Source organism: Onthophagus taurus, chromosome 10, assembly GCF_036711975.1.
Source record: "Onthophagus taurus isolate NC chromosome 10, IU_Otau_3.0, whole genome shotgun sequence".
In the NCBI taxonomy this organism is placed as follows: Eukaryota; Metazoa; Arthropoda; class Insecta; order Coleoptera; family Scarabaeidae; genus Onthophagus; species Onthophagus taurus.
This window is the reverse complement of record NC_091975.1, coordinates 10,369,640-10,383,724: the sequence shown is the minus strand read 5'-3', so window position 1 is coordinate 10,383,724 and position 14,085 is coordinate 10,369,640.

Sequence of the window (14,085 nt, the reverse complement as noted above, 5' to 3'; positions counted from 1 at the left end):
TTAGTACTAATCCTGCCATCTATGATTTCGTAGAGGTAACTTGTATAATGGAGAGTGGGGCGCTACATGAGGTTCGGATCGATTATAGAAAGTGGGGATTTGTTGTGAAATGTTTTTGCTACCGAATTATAGAGTGAGTTGGTTAATTTAAAAACTTATTTCTTTTTTCAATTGTCATTTTATGATTAAGCATTAAATTTATTTCTTAATAAGAAATTGATTTTATTATTCTTATTAAATGGTTTTGCTTAATTTTATTAAATAAATTTTGAGATTTCGATTAAAAATTTGTGATATATAAATAATGAATCAAATAAATTTATTTTCGCATCAATAATTATTTAAACCAACGATTTTAAACTCAATTTTAAATGATGAAAATCAAAATTTAATAATAACACCGCGTTTCATACAAAATTTAGCCCCGATTTTCACGTAAACCATCATCAATATTATATCACTCCCCAAATTACTGTTAATTATTCAAAATAAACTTTGCGATTCAAAATTTAAACGTTACATTCGTTTTTTATAGAATCCAATTTTATTTCAGTAAAAAAATATTATTAAATTATTAATTAGCGACTTACCCAAGTTAAAAAAAAATAAAGTCCGAAATTAATCCAGTAAAAAATTCAAGCGGGACATCACGTACGCACAGTTTGGGTTACAACACACGAAATGCGACTTTGTATTATCATTTTTCAAACCGTACTGAATCAATGACGATCGATTCGAACCAACACTAACAAAACGATTTCATGATAAAAAATTTACACTTAAAGTAAATTTTTTTGATTCGGACTAAATTAGAAGCTCTAATAATAATTATTATTTTTGTTTGAATGTGTATTTATAAAATTTGCGGGATTAAATCTGATAATAACTTTTTATCGTAAAAATAAAACAATAAAATGAATAGATATTGATAAAAATTGTGTCGATTTGAATTGCAAATAAATATAAGAAGTAAAGTGAGAATATTGAACACGCTGTATTGTTGACACAATTAGATCATTTCTATATCTGTGCATTTTATCAGTAAGGTCGATTATGTCATCTATTGTTCTTTGCAATTCGGACGTATTTTTCAATAAATCGATTTATTTTCGTTTCGATAATTATTAATTTTGTATTGGGGTAGGTTATGTTCTAAAAGATACCAAGTTTTACTGCTTTCAAATTTAAGATAATTTATTTTTGTTTTTAATGAATTATTAGACACCTACTGTGTGAAAATTAGAGAGTAGTATAAAATTGACATACGCCCTTTTATATTGGGCAGATTTGTCCCCCAATCGTTTTGGCGTGCGTTCTAATTGACAACGACACGAGTACGTACGAGAGGGTATTGTGTCATCCTCTGTCAATCTAATATTGCTATTAGATTACCGCCGGTTCTCTCTGCAACCCCCTCGATTTCAACGCAACAAAACGAATGCGCCGAAAACCTTACACACTCGAATCTTGATGCACGTGTCCGTCCGGTTCATCTAACCGATCTTAATTCGACACTGCAAAAAAGATTATATGTCAAATCAAATATGGTTTTCTCACGATTAAAAAAATGATTCAAAACGCTCTTTTTTTCCAATGGACATAATTTTATGAAATATTCCAACAGCTGATTCATTGCAAGACTTAGATGATTTGACGCAAGCGCTTCTTTATGAATTATGTAATTCACCCTCAGTACATTTGGTGATTTGCTTCGAATAAGCGCCTTTAATCCTCCGTAACAGCCAGAGATGGAGCATCAGTACAAACACTATTTAGGCCAATTCAAATTATTTTCAGATATGAAAGTATCAAGTATTGCTCCTGCAATAATATTTTGACAAAAGGGAAGACTGCATTCGAAATAGACTCCTTTTTCAACTAAAAGAATAAGTTCTTTTGCTATGATGTGAGACTTTTTTCATTTGGGGATTGTATCGACCATCTTGTAAAATGCTAGTAAGCCGTTGCTTGGTGTTGATGCAGAAAATGTATTTTTTTGTTGTTTCAATTCCTTTAATTTGAAAAAAAATCACAATGTTTTCCAACCATGTTGTCATTTTAATGCTTTAACACGTTGACCGCCATGCGATGCACGTGTGACTCGCACTGCCCTTAACTAAGTAAGCCACTCACATGTGTTTCGCGCGTAGTATTTCATTTGAGGCCGCGCTGCTTAGGTTTGCTTCGTAATATACCAGAAATCTTATGGGAGCTAAAAATGTACGGCCCACTGAACAAAAAAAAAATTATTGGCCTGTACTTAAAGGTTAACATACGTATTATATCTGATGTTGGATATATACGCTTTTTTAACAGTAATATTCTACTTTGTAGGATGGTAAATGTAATGATACAAAAAAAATGGACACGAGGAATATAATATTTATTTTGAAGAATATAAGAACATAAAATAATTCAAAACCAAAATACAAAATTCTTATTTATGGTAAATTTGCTACTCATACTAAGTATAAATCAAAGCGTAGATTATATAAGAAAAATAACATTTTGTAGATCTTATCTTTTTTATAGTGTACAGGTATGGGCAGAAGTAAATAACGAGACGGAGGTGCCTTTGAAGTAGCATACTTTCTGCCATGCAGTTGAGATAAGTTTTTGTAACAAACCACACATCTACGACGATTACGTGTGCCTACTTCTTCAATAAAATGTCTTTCCGTTGATGAGGGCTTTTCCTTCAGCGTAATACAAAGCAAATCTTTGGTAATTTCTTCTCTAAACTCTGTTATGCTAATATTTTTGCCAGTAACTTGTTTGTACAAAATAAATGCATTACGATTGTTGAGCCCAAGAGAATTTCGATGGCCATTTTGCGGTACCATTTGTTACTGCGCCTAAGACAAGATGCATAGGGTTTTATTTGGTCGGACAGATCGATGAAACTCTTATTCTCGTTGTAGTCTTTGATAGCTACTGGCTTTTGGATTTTACTAAAACCATATTATTTGTATGCTTTGTTGTCAACATCAAAATTTCACGTTTATCACACCATTTTATTATTACTACTCCAGAGTCACTTTCCTTGGCAATACTTTCTCCCTTTTTGAGTTTTTTACTTACAGTTTCTTTCGGATTTCCTTTTCTGTTTCTTCTTAGGGTTCCTACTAGATGAGTTTGTCTATCTAATAACTTATGTACAAGTTCAAGGCTTGTATAGTAATTATCTATATATATTGTACGCCCACTATCCAATAAATTTTTACAAAGTTCCATCACAATAGACGTGGGCACACTGCCAGAAGCACTTTTTTTTTCTGTTCCGCAATAAATTTTGAAGTAATAAGTATAGCCTTCCTCAATACAAACTTTAAAAATTTTTACGCCAAATTTGTGTCTTTTGTTTTTTATAAACTGTAAAAAAACGAGTCGTCCTCGAAATGGCACTAAAGTTTCATCCACGCACACATTACATGTGGGACACACAGCATCTTGAAATTTTTGGCTTATGTAATCCAAAAGCGGTTTGATTTTGTAATGTCTATCCGAAACATCCATGTGTTAATTGTTAGAGATGTGTTACTGATTTTATTTCATTCGAATAAAGAACATTATTTGACCAATAGCAAACCAGTTTAGGCATCTGAACTAAACCCATCCAGATTTGAAGGCCCACAAAAATTTTCATTTCTTCAGAGTTAGTATCTTTCCAACTTCTAATTCGAGCCTTGGGTAAAGTTAATTTTGTAGCCTTTTGGGAGGCGTATATATTTGTTTCTTGTACCATTAGATTTAGAAGACCATCGTCAACAAATAATGAAAAAAAATCAATAGGGCTCTTGTTTTGTAGATTTTGAATATCGTCATTTATCTTCAAATCTTGTGCATAAACAGGAAAATTTTTCAAATGGTTTCCTGTCACTTCGTTCCACTGAAGATCATTAGGCTGTACTAGATCTTCATTAGACGAGGAATCGACACTCCATTGAAAGAATCGTCGTATAACTGATTCGATTGTTTCTTCAACATGTGTACTAACCTGATAGTCGCGTTCTTTATTTTCTAGCACATTTTCGGTAGACAGTTGATTGAATGATGTAGTAGGTATAACAGCAGGATTAGCACTTATGGTTTTTGACTTTTTTTTCTTTTTCATTTGTATAGGAGTATCAGATGAATCAGAAGATTCAGAATTACTTGTGTTTGCCTTGTAACTTTCCGATGAATATTCAAACGGTTCTTCATCTGATAAAACCTCGTTCATCAGTACTTGTAAACGCAATTGATTTCTTTCATCATCACCCATTTCACCAATATCACTATTTTACACACATGAACTTAACTTCACGAATGATCAAGATAAACTAAGCAACTAGACACCGTAAAGTTTGCAGGTTCATTCCTGTTCGCTGCGAAGCACGGATGCATCGCGCGGCGCCAGCATGAAAATTTTGCCTTTGGCGCCGTGCGATGCACACTTGCTTCGCACCTAAAAAAAATACTTACAGAGTAAATAAGATCATGTAATTCTATAGCCTAGTATATAGGTTTATGAATGTTTAAAACAAAAAAAGACTCCGGCCCTAGCCATGGTAAAAACGGTTGCCATTACGGCGGTCAACGTGTTAATGTAATTGGAAGCACATCAATGCATAAACGTTCATACGCAGTACATATTTTGTCTAAAAATTTGCATAACATCGCCTTTTAAGGCGTCGACAGGCTGTGACTTCACAGGCACTTAACGATGACAGATTTGGCTTTTCAGGCAACTGTATCATGACTCTGTTCTTAACCTGTTCAGTAAGCTTGCCCGTCTGGTGGATTGTGCTCAGATATTGATAGCTGCTGACCAGGGTCAGAAATTGACCATCATATTCTGTGTAGATGTTTCTATGTGTTCTTCACCTTGCTCAACATCATGCCCCTCTCCTTTAACTTTTCGTCGGGCGCAATGCAAAAAAGTATCATAAGCTGACTAAATATTATGTTATACATTTTTATTATTATATTTATGGTTATTTATGATATTCTAAATACAATAAATCAAAATTTTTACTCTTATTATTTATTGAAAGATTATTAATAATTTATTAACAGTATAACTGAGATAATCATAACAAAACAATAACAATAAATAGAAAGATCAGTAAACCAAAATGAATCTATAAAAGCGAAAACGTTTATCATTCATTTGATGATGCTTGAGATATTTCCTGGCTGTACAGTAATAAAGTTTGAGCACAACTATGACAAAATGTCTGAATATGTGATAATAGTATATTATTCAACAAGCGTATAATGGCGGCTGTTACCCACGAAGATGAAGTTGAGTGGGTAACATCCATTATACGCAAGTTGAATACTATACTTTATCTGCAACTATTTAATTTTGAAAAAAAAATCAAAAAAAAGGAAAAGAAAATAAACTTGATAGTCATTTCAGACATAACTTCAATATAAGAAAGCTGTTATTTCTGTTAATATTTTATTTTTTGATTAGTAGGCCGTGTCAGAACTGTGGAATAATGGCTTCATTATTCAACACTTTGTCAATCATGGGTAATGCGTGTCATTTCTCGTCAAAAATCAATTGTATAACGCATAGATAATTCAATAGTTGTAGATAAACATATTAATTTATGACAATTTTTACAATCCTATTTTGTCAATCGTCGTTTATTCGCTGGAAAATTACAGTCCTCACACTTTTTCCTTTTGACAGCACCACCATCATGTTGTTCATCATCTTTAAGCATTTCCAGAGTTTGCTGACTTCTTCGTTTCAATTGGGGCAAGACTAACTCCTGTGCTAACCTTTTGAGGAACATTTTACTGCTAATAGATTTTTGATTATTCTCAAAATAAATTACCTGTGTATTTATGCCCGTAACATTCAGCATGGCAATACAGCTGGTCATCGTCTTATATTCCTTGCAACATTATATGAGGCGCACAATTTATCGGCAGTATCCATCCTCCTTTTGTACTGTTGTAGAACGTTATTATTGATATTTTTTGTTGACTACCTGTGGCGATACTAATATACAGTTATTATTGAACGTAAATATACTACTACAGACATCTCTTCCTTAAGTGGTAACAAATTGTGGTGGAATCTCGCGCTTATTTCTTTTGAAAGTTCCAACATAAGACAACTTTTTATTTTTTAATTTGTCGATAAGGTCAAAACTACTGAACCAGTTGTCAGCAGTAATATTTCTACCTGTATTAAAAATAGGCTGAGCTAATCTAAGAACGACATCGATTGGTTTATTAGATACACGGTATGTGCAAGCCAGGATGCAAGTCAGCATAAATTTCAAGATTATACAAATAAAATGATTGATTATTCAAAAAAAACTTGTCTTTACGGTTGGCCATGATTAGCTTTCTAAAGAAGCTTTTCTACTTATAATATAAAATTACAACATTCAAAATTGTAACACAAATGACCGCAATGTATCAAAATGATCAAAATGCATAGAATTCGATCTTGGAATTCGCCGACGACATAGATATTATATGAAGAACATAAATCGAGCTGAAGAACACCATTAGGAGGCGAAGATAAATTTTACAAACACCAAGTGGTGGTAAACGATTACTTTGGAAATATACCAGAACATTTGGAAGTTGAGGATGACAAGATAGCTTCGTATACTTGGAATTCTTTATGAATAATAAAAATTCGGCCAGCGAATCAGTCCAAACCAACAAATGCTTCCATGGGCTTAAAAACAACTTCACATCTACTATTCGTGCCAAAAGTCAAGGTCTCTCAATTGATACAAATTGAATTATAAATTAAAAATAAACAGAAATAAGGGGGTTTCGTCCAATTTGGCTGGTGTTGGCTTTTATTTTATCTACATAAAGAATTAAACACCAAATTCAGATTCAAAACTAGAGATAGTTAAATTTATCAAAGTGCAAAGGATGAGATGGATTGAGGTTGAGACATAAAAAGTACCATAAGATTTTTTTGTTCGCAGCGTGACTTGAGAGTAGAAGATCGGTTGGGAGGCCGAAGAGATCACTTGTGGATGATGTACTTAAGAAGGCCATTCGAGGTCAGTCATTGAAGACGACAGGTGCGGGATGGACAAATTTGGAAGGAACTGTTAAGGTAGGCCACGTTGATGTATGTAGTTTCACGTGGGGGTGAGTTACTCACAGCACTTAGGCCCCAGCGGTCCTTTTGTACGTCCCCACAATTTACTGTTTAGTGTAGATGGTGAGCTTGAATTGCTCTGGGGTATCCTTCCAATGCCAAAGTGTGGCTTGCTTAAGAAAGTAGGCGTAATGTAGTCTGTGCGAGCTTTAAGGAGAGATTGTTTACTAACAGCCTCACTCTAGAGCTTGCTCCGGACTATTCCCATTTTAACAACCTGCTTTTCATTTACTGATCGCAACCGAAGCAATGCCATCACGGCCACCTCCCTGATAAAAATATCTAGGCGCAGCACGTTTAGCATAGTCTCCATTGCAATCGTAGGTGTAGATCTCATAGCGCCTGTGATTCCAGTCGTTGCAATTGATGCAGCAATGTAGCTTTATATGCATGTTTTAGTGCTGAGCACCAGACTATGGCTCCGTGAGCTACCATGGGTCTTATCACAGAAGTGTAGATCCACATTGTAACTTTCGGATTTAATCCCCAAGTATTCCCAATAGCCCTTCGGCACTGGGTCAGTACAATCGTTGCTTTTTTGGTTTTGCAACTAATGTGTGATGTCCAAGTTAGTCCTTTGTCCAAGATAACACCCAGATATTTCACCTCTGGAGCAAAGGTTAATGGATTATTGCAGAAATTGGGTGGCGTTAAGTGTCCCAATTTCTTCTGTTTAGTGAAGAGAACAGTCTCTGTCTGATATTTTCAAAACGTTGATATTTTCGTTTCTTCACACTCTTGCCATCTCGCTCTATTATCAAATATCACAAAGTAACCTATTTTCCAAAACTGTCCCAGTCTTCCAGGTTTTTGGAAATAGTTCTGTTGTTTAATCACGGACGTCTTGTGTTGTGGAAGGTGGTGTGATTAACTATATGTACTTTTACGTGTGCGTAACACTTTATGCATCAGTGTTCATGGTTGCTAAGATATCGAGGAATTTCCCTCTATGTTGAACTTAGTTCTTGGATGCTCTCAATAAATAGCTTTTGTGAAGCTATTTCCAGATGAGCAGATTGTTATCCATGTTGCTTCTTCGAACAATACCATATAGAAGTGATATCAGATCAGTCATATGATATCCTGTATAAAGAATGATCAAAAAATGAGAGTAAAGAAAGATGTATTGATTAATTAGAAATAATACCGTAATAATTATCTTACATTGTAACAAAAATAGGATTTAAAAATTCGATAAGAGATCGTTTTTAGATTGCAATAAGATTTTTTTACGTTACACTTTATTGGAGGGTTGTTTTAAAACGTGCTGAAAGATTAGAATCGTTTGATTAAGTGCTTTGATAAGAGGCACTGTTAATCCGATTTGAAACCGGAGTCGTGCGGCTCCGATAATCGGATTTCACCCATTCAAAAGTTGCTCATTTGCTTTTTACATAACCTCATCACCGAAATTCATCAAATTAACAATCAAATTAGGTTAGAGTTTAGTTTCTGATTTCGGATTCAAATCGAATCCCGAAATTTATTTTTTTTTCCCGCGTGTAAACTCGATTATTGTAGCGAGAATCGTCGACATCGAATAACTCCGTGCGTTCGAGAACTCATCCGGAGTAATAATAGAGTCGTTCTTCATGACGGCCAATGACGATGGCGATGAAGCGAAATGACAATGTGATTTACAATTCGAATGGCGTTATCGCGATGTTTCGGCCCCTCTTGGAATCGGACTCCTCTCTCACTCGTTCCGATCCCTTCGTTGTCTCCAATTACTGATAAACCAATTACAACCGAAAAAAAGTCATTTATATTTCATAATTCGACCGGGAATTTCATTTTTATGCAAAACAGACTCCATTTTTCTAGCCCCCAATTAGATAGGATTTTACATGTATAGTATTTTGATTATAATAACCGATTTTGATAATCAATGTCTCATTCGAAAGCTTAATCTTTGAGCTCTGTGAACCTGGAACCCCACTTTTTGATATTCTAATTTTATTAATACCACTCGGTAGAGAATTGTTTGTACCACTTCCGATTTTGTTTGTACCTCAACTGGTTCCAAAATACAACGATTTTTTGATTTTTCAGAATACGGCTGAAAGTGTGTATTTTCGTTATTAATAGAGATATCGCAAAACTGTCGATGGAATTCGATAGAGAATCGTTTGTACCCCTTTGTACCAATTTTGTTTTCGTTTGTACCTCAACTGGTTCCAAAATACAGCGATTTTTGGATTTTTCAGAATACCGCTGAAAGTGTGTATTTTCGTTATTAATAGAGATATCGCAAAACGGTCGATGGAATTCGATAGAGAATCGTTTGTACCCCTTTGTACCACTTTTGTTTTCGTTTGTACCTCAACTGGTTCCAAAATACAGCGATTTTTTGATTTTTCAGAATACCGCTGAAAGTGTGTATTTTTGTTATTAATAGAGATATCGCAAAACTGTCGATGGAATTCGATAGAGAATCGTTTGTACCCCTTGGTACCACTTTTGTTTTCGTTTGTACCTCAACTGGTTCCAAAATGCAGCGATTTTTTGATTTTTCAGAATACCGCTGAAAGTGTGTTTTTTCGTTATTAATTGATATATCGCAAAACTGTCGATGGAATTCGATAGAGAATTGTTTGTACTCCTTTGTACCATTTTTGTTTTCGTTTGTACCTCAACTGGTTCCAAAATACAGCGATTTTTTGATTTTTCAGAATACCGCTGAAAGTGTGTATTTTCGTTATTAATAGAGATATCGCAAAACGGTCGATGGAATTCGATAGAGAATCGTTTGTACCCCTTTGTACCACTTTTGTTTTCGTTTGTACCTCAACTGGTTCCAAAATACAGCGATTTTTTGATTTTTCAGAATTCCGCTGAAAGTGTGTATTTTCGTTATTAATAGAGATATCGCAAAACGGTGTTGGAGTTAAAAAGAGAATCGTTTGTACCCGTTTGTACCACTTGTGTTTTCGTTTGTACCTCAACTGGTTCCAAAATACAGCGATTTTTCAGAATACCGCTGAAAGTGTGTATTTTCGTTATTAATACAGATATTGCAAAACGGTCGTTGGAGTTAGAAAGAGAATCGTTTATACCCGTTTGTACCACTTTTGTTTTCGTTTGTACCTCAACCGATTCCAAAATACAGCGTTTTTTTTTTCAAAATTAGAGGAAGCCCCTGGTCTCGGTCTCGGTGGTTCCCATACTTTTCAAGTATATAAGACTAAATTGATGTTTGGGTTTGCACAGCAATCAAATTGATTGTCACTTCAGTATCAGTGATTTGATTGCTCAAAAATTGCTAATTGACGAACCATCATACCAAATCAGTTAGCAATGTATGACATTGTTCATAATGTTAACACTGTTGACATAAATACCGACCTTTTCTGCCTGCAGGGTATACAGGCTCTTGAAAGTGCCATCAATGAAAAGATATCTGATTCGCACTATAAAAGCTGCGTTCAATGTAGATGTAACAACGTAACGTCACATGTTACGGGCGGCAATCATTTTTTCATTGACATTGAATACTTACAATTGGTATGGTATGCAGAAAATATGGGTTATACTAACTGAATGTGTAGCCTAGCCTGTGGTATTCTGCATATCAGATATTCCTTGTACATTAATGTTTGGCGAGTTAAGTTATCATCTAATTTCTGTAATAGAATATGTTGGTAATTTAGATGCGGCGTATGTGGGACACTATATCAAACATTAGGGGAACATTATGAACAATGTAGTTATTGCAGTCCTTACATTGCCGACCGATTTGGTATGATGGTTCGTCAATTAGCAATTTTTGAGCAAACAAATCACTGATATTGAAGTGACAACAAATTGGATTGCTGTGCAAACCAAATATATTGCTCAATAACTCCGATTGACCCAAACATCAGTTTAGTCTTATGTTTTGCGATATACTGAAAAATCTAAAAATCGCTGCATTTTAGAACCGGTAGAACCGGAACAAACGATTCTCTACCGAATGGTATTAATAAAATTAGAATATCAAAAAGTGGGGTTCCTGCAACTTTTAAAATTTTTTTTATAATAATAATATTTATTGAATAAGCATGCATAATACATTATTCTCGTCAATACCATACAAAAGAAACAAAAATATTTATATTACATAATGTAAACACATCAACATCGCTTTATTAGACTCTTCAAATAAATAAATAATTGGTATTTCCTGATTCTAATTTAGTTACAAATTCCTGCATCGAATAGAACTCGCCTTCCAATAACATTCTCTTCATAGTAATTTTAAATTGACTGTTATTTAATGATCTTATTTCGGATGGTATCAAGTTGTATAACTTTATGCCAACATATTTGAAAGAATTCTGGGATTTTTCTATCCTATGGTACGGAACCTGAATATCATTTCCGTGTCTGGTATGGTAGTCATGTATATCTGCATTTCGTGTATATAGGTGTTTCTGTGTATGAATATGAGTCAAGCAGGTTAGTATGAAACAGCTGGGTATCGTTAAAATTCCTAATTTTTAATAAAATAAATTTCTTTAAAATTCCTACCGCTTTTTTCTCGTAAACTCGGTAACCAGGTTCGCAGAGCTTAATCCTTGGCCAATACGAATGTGGAAATGCCCGATTCGAAATCTCTTACGAATTCCGTTAAAACGCCAAAATATTGCGTAGGTACACGAAAATATCACAAAAATGACTTTCTTTAAGTGGTCATAACTCGTACTCGATTATCAAGATATATAGGTCATTCGATTCGCCATAGTTTCTTCTATCGAAGTCACAAAATGTCCGAACTCAATTCTTTCTCGTTAACCTTGTACAGCCCTCGGAATGACACCGTGTTTGGCTCGTTATTTATGCAAGTATTGACGACCAAAGAACTGTTTCCAAAAACCTGGAAGACTGGGACAGTTTTTGGAAAATAGGTTATTTTGTGATCTTTGATAATAGAGCGAGATTTGTTGGCTGAATAATTATATCGAAATGTCCGATTCGAAATATTTAAGGATTTTGATTAGACCACAAAAAACTACTTAATCAAATAAGTTAATTATCTCCTTTGTTAATTGACCAATTTTAGTCGTCAACATCTCCATCGAAAGTATGATCCACGGTAAATGCGAAAATGGAAATGCCCGATCTTTAAATTTGCTAATTAAGTAACTTTACTGTCTGGAAGTCTACTCCCCATTTATTTATTATTTTGTTATAAACGGATTACTATTGGAGAACAAACTAATGTGAAAATGTTTGAAATATTCTACTAATAATAGTAAAGTATGTAAACAAAGGAACAAAGTATTAGATTGATTTAAAATGTATTTGTACTAAAACAGAAAATCTTTTTGTAAGAAATCCATATGAGACTGTTTCTAAAAAAAAAATAATATAAACAATTATAAAAATCAAATGGGCCTCAAAGTCTCAATTTATTTTAAAATTTTTTCTTTTTAAAATATATTTAAATTTAGATGGTACATGTTTCTACTTTCGTCATCATCAGCCAAATCTATAAACATCAGCAACAAATATATTAAAACGTTAAAGTAAATTAACGCACTACTTACAGTCAAAGGTGTAAAAAGGTAAAATACATCAAAGAATAAACACCTTCAACACATAATCACAATGCGATGCGAAATTTTCTTTTATTTTAAAAATAAACCACTTCTAAACAAAACAAAATTCTAGAACGAACATCATCAAAAAATTATTAATATTTAAGAAAAGAAAACACCGGTTTATAGAAATCATCATTAATTTGATCATTAAGTAGGTTGGAATTCATATTTCTTTTCTCTTCATCAATTTCTAGTCTTTCCAATAAGTGAAGTTTAAGACCCTTATCACATTTATGAATTAATTTAACCTTGTCATAGTCAATAATATGACCTGTTTCGATGTGTTGTTTAAAAACGTTCGATGATAGTCTATTTTTGTGTTCTTGCATTCTTGTGTGTAATTTCCTATCAGTCTGACCGATGTAAATAGCTTGACAATTCTTACACTTTATAGAATAAACACCGCTATTGTTACAATCTTTCTCAATCCGTTTGTAATTCGAAAAAATGTCAATAAGCTGATTATTGCGTTTGAAACTTATGTTTACGTTATATTGTTGTAAAAGATGTTTTGACTTGAAAAGACTTGAAAATATTATTGGATTTTATTGTTGGTGTATATATCGTGTTTAATAATATTTCTGTACAGAATGTTATCAATGATTCCTTTGGGAAATCCATATTTAGATGAAGGTTTGAAGATAAAATTAAGTTCTTTAAATCTGGATGGGTAAGGAATAACTATGTTAAGAGAAGTGGGTTTTCGAAAGTTTTCAAAATTGAAGTTTTGATGCTCTCTATTAATAGTTAAATCAAGAAAATTAAGTTTCTTATCACTTTCGATTTCTAGAGTAAATTTTAGTTTATCGTGTATATTGTTCATGTAATGCTGCATATCAGTGAGATCTGAGACGCTACCATTCCACACGCAAAAAATGTCGTCCACATAGCTGACCCATTTTATTATATTTTTGTAATAACGATTTTTATTGCTATTGATGTATTTATTTTCTATATCATTTAAATATATATCCGCCAGGATACCCGAAATAGAAAGACCCATAGGTAAACCATTATCTAATTTGTAAACTTTTCCGTTAAAACGACAATAATTTTGGTCGATTATGTGTTTGATGATATTAGTAAGGTCAGTGGTAAGATTTTTGTCTTTAAAATATTTTGCAAAGATGTTTTCAACTATTTTTAGTGTGTAATTAGTATCAACGTTGTTGTAAAGATTACTAACATCAAATGAGACAATAATGTATTTTTCAGGTTTTATGGATTTAATTTTATTTATAAATTCTAAAGAGTTTCTAACGGCAAAGTCAGGTCTAAAGTCGATCTCTTTAAATAAATCTCGAATAAGTGTGGCTAATCTGGAGGTAGGAGAATTATAGTATGCAGTTATTGGTCTGATGGAATGAAGCA